The sequence below is a fragment of the Pteropus medius genome, unplaced genomic scaffold, assembly GCF_902729225.1.
Source record: "Pteropus medius unplaced genomic scaffold, Ma_sr-lr_union100, whole genome shotgun sequence".
Classification (NCBI taxonomy): Eukaryota; Metazoa; Chordata; class Mammalia; order Chiroptera; family Pteropodidae; genus Pteropus; species Pteropus medius.
The window spans coordinates 12,818,045-12,821,822 of NW_024350926.1; the positions used below are offsets into that span (position 1 = coordinate 12,818,045).

Below are 3,778 nucleotides of genomic sequence, written 5' to 3' on the forward strand. Positions count from 1 at the left end.
CAGCAATGAAGGGAAGAATCGTGAAATGCGATTGTCGCCAACCACCCCTGTGGCCGCGCAGACGACGAGGGTGATCTGTGGGGTGTGTTTTCTCCCCATTTAGAAAGAAGAACAAATCGCCGTTTGTCTGTTCTTCTGCCTCTGCCGAGTGAACCTTTGTCCTACCCTGGCTGCTGTTTGGTTTGGGCACAAGCCTGGAGCTTGTATAACTGGATCCTGAAAGTTTAGTGACAGGAAGCTCCTCGCTGGCTACAGACCGGAGTCCGATGACACCAGGGCGGGAGAAAGGCCAGCACATCTGCCGTGGTCACAGTCTGGGGAACACGGTACGGAATAGTAGCCTGTGAGAACCTTGTCCTCGAGCTTGGGGTTTGAGGAAACACGGAACCCAAGACGCTCTGTGGGACATTGGTTCAGGTCCCCTCCATCGCACGAAGGGAGTCTTAGACAGGTCGTAGGTGACTGACCTCCAGCTTGGTGGCCCCGGCCCACCTTGCACTTCTTGCTCCCCGTGGCCCTTCCCGTGGGAGTCCGGGCTCTTCCCCAGGCCAGCCTCCTCCACCTGGTTCTGTTTGGGAGGAGATGAGAGAGGAGAGCCTCGCGTCCCCAGGCCCCGGATGACCATAGAGCCTCGCGTCCCCAGGCCCCGGATGACCTTAGAGCCTCGCGTCCCCAGGCCCCGGACGACCTTAGAGCCTCGCGTCCCCAGGCCCCGGACAACCCTGGCATGCAGCTGGAGTTTGGAGAGTTTTGTTTTGCCGGCGATGTCGGCACCAGACCCACCACGGCACCCTTGAACCCCACCAGACGTCCAGGTCCATGGCCGGGCAGAGCGCGGCCTGAGTGAGTAAGGGCTGGCTTCGGGAAAGGTCCGAGGTGGCTCTGGTCTCCTCCAGGTCCCTGGCACTTCCCCAGGGACCCCACCAAGGTGTTCTCAGGGTCCCTTCGGGTCCTTTTACGGCTCCCATCAGCAGCTGCTCATTACCACCCACCTCCGTTAGGACTTTGTCTCTCCCAGGAATTACTGCAGGAGCTTCACTTGCTTGTCGTGTGACCTACGGTGACACCAGGATTGCTAGTCAATAATTTCTCCCTCTTCAAAAGGGAGTTAATTTTAGTGTCCCCCTCGGAGGGGATGACGTCCAGATCAAATTACATGAGAAAATTCGTGTGACGATGTTGAACGTGGCCCCTAATCCGTAAACGGTCAGTAATGAATGAGAAAGACAATGCTCCCGATCCCGTATCCACGTGCTTGATTTCACATAAAAAGAAAAAGGTGAGTTTTTGCTTCTCAGACTACCAAGAAAGACAGTGATTTTTTTTGTTGCCGACACAAACAAAGTCTATTTTTCCCAAACGAAAGTTGAACCATGCCGAGAGGGCACGAGGGACACACGTGACTCGGCAACCGTGTGGTGAGGACACCTCTGAGCAATGGCCCTGGCCGTTTGAAGGACTTCAGTAATCACAGTGTTTAAAGCTCACAGAGCAATTCTCGAGAGACCGTCTACTGAATAGAACGTTTGTCCTGGAAAATATTGTATTGCTTTTATTAGCAAGGATGGTGCCAACCAAACGGTAACAGTTTTCATTTCTGATTTCAGAGTTTTAAGGTGGTGACAACCTGAAAAAAATGACCCCCAGCTGGGGGAATGACTGAAGACCAGGTCCGTGAGGTCTCCCCAGGTGACCCTGTTGGGCTGAAATGGCCTCACCAGCAGTGGGGTGCTCTTGGGGAAGGGGGAGGAGCTTAGAGTAATTGCATGCAAATCAAAATTTAAATTCTTAGCCTAGCTAACAATTGCTGTGCTGTGTGAGGTATGACAAGTAGTTTAACCACCTACATAAATTGATAACATAGTCATTGAAAATATCTTTTGGCTAGAAGCAGTATATTTGAGAAATCTTTACTTTCCTTGTTAATAATTAACTTTTCCTGCAAGTGGACAAAGGTGTGAGGATATAGTTTTCTAAACCTGGATTTCAAGAACAAATCTACTCATAAAGGTTTAATACAAGAATTGTGGTGAGATGTGACCTTTAAATTTGGGATGCTGGAGGAAGGGTTTGCTAGACACGGTCAGACGCGCTTCCTGAAATTTAGGAAGTTGCAAATCGAAAAGTTCAAAAAGAGTCAGACATGGATCTACTTTAAAGGAGAAAAAAAGACTCAAAAGGGCAGCGAGATTATTCTACATACACTTAACACCTGTGAATAACAGAAGGGGCTCATTGATATGGTCACAGAGGGAGTTTTCCGGATTTTAAACGGCCTATAGACGAGCCGGGAGAACCAGTGGTTGACATCACGGTGCTTGAGGCTGCAGACTCTGAAATAAGATCACTTACTTTCGTCGAGATCTACTGCGTTCCAGGTTCCTATGTCCGTGTGCCTAATTTCTTTTCCGTAAAATGGTCCCTAACACATACCCCATAGGGTATGGTATCGAATAGGATAACGTATATAAAATGCTCGATAAATGTCAGATTCAATCGTGACCCGTAGTTACGGATACGAAGTATGACACAGACCTACCGTAAGAACAGTGTGACAAAGGTTAAAGTTAGGAGCAGTTGTTGTTAGATAGGCTAAAGTTGCAAAAATATCAGAAACAGACAAAAAGAAAAACAAATTTCCAAGGTAAGTGCGGGCCCAGTAAAATAAATTATAGGTCAGATGATTGAGGCGAATAGCATCGTATTAACAAATGACAAAGTAACAATGTTCCAGCATCCTCTCTGTCCGGTCTGTCAAGGAGATGATTATCGTATTAGGAAGAAGAATTCTATTTTAAAACGATGCAATGAAATTATAGCAGAAATTAGGGTAGGAAATTGTAAGAGAGCAAATTTTTTTATTTCACACAAGCTTAGGTATCCTGGACGAACTGCTGTGCTTATTCGTAAAGTATTCAAGGATTATTTATTCTATTTGCTTTTGTGGTCTGGCTGACTTTTGCTGCTCACTTTTTAAGTGACTTAAAGATGGGACAGGTGGGAAATTCTGATGTAACCTGAGTTTGTAAATGGCAAGCAGTATAAAGACATTTTATTCAAAGTTTATTATAATAGTTCTCATTTAATGCACATGCGATGTATAATTATTATTGTACTAGCTCAGAGAGAATCTTCTCAAAGCACAAGTAAAGACCCCTCACTTAATTCGTGGGCCGAATGAATGCCTTAGTGAAGATGAATTAATTGGGTGTTCAGTGCTTATTAAGAAAAACAACACCACACACATACAAAAATAAAATTTGTAAAGTACCTACATTGTGACGAGATATGCATTATAGGTCATTTCTTCCCGTACTAAAATTACTTACATTGGATTCTTTTATAAAATAATTTCGAAATGTTTTTCAGCGGTTACACAACTTCTGTTGTGCAGTCCCCCAGCCGAGAATGCGTACCCTGAGTCTAATTCCAAGGAAACACTGGCGACACCCAAAATGAGCGACGCGCTATAAAATAACTGGCCTGAATTCTTCAGATATGTTGTTGACGTCATGACAAACAACCAAGCAAAACCAAAGAAAGGCCGAGAAACTGCTCCAGGGGGAGAGAACCAAACAGACAACGAAGTAGGAAGCGGCCCCTGCACTGGATCCCTGCGGAGGGAGGAAATCGCCTTAGGAAATGTCGGTGTGAGTGTTAAGGAGTAAACAAAACGGTATATGCAACCCACGGCCAAGTAGTTTCTAAACCATGTGGGGGAAAAATCCCACGAACAAACCGCACACGTGTGAGAGTGTGTGTGCGTGTGTGTGAGTGT

General features: G+C 46.3%; 2 long non-coding RNA genes across 2 annotated transcripts in view; both read left to right on the top strand.

The window, feature by feature from the left end:
• Nucleotides 1–734: 734 nt before the first annotated feature.
• Nucleotides 735–3,614, top strand: LOC120585568 (uncharacterized). The gene is made up of 3 exons (XR_005648438.1): nucleotides 735–1,581; nucleotides 2,251–2,378; nucleotides 3,370–3,614. It is a non-coding gene; the product is annotated as an uncharacterized LOC120585568 (long non-coding RNA).
• A 20-nt stretch (nucleotides 3,615–3,634) lies between these two features.
• The window catches only part of LOC120585569 (uncharacterized), a 6,613-nt gene continuing 6,469 nt past the window's right edge, over nucleotides 3,635–3,778 (top strand). Inside the window, exon 1 of the long non-coding RNA XR_005648439.1 lies at nucleotides 3,635–3,676. This is a non-coding gene — a long non-coding RNA (uncharacterized LOC120585569). The remainder of the gene's footprint in view (nucleotides 3,677–3,778) is intronic.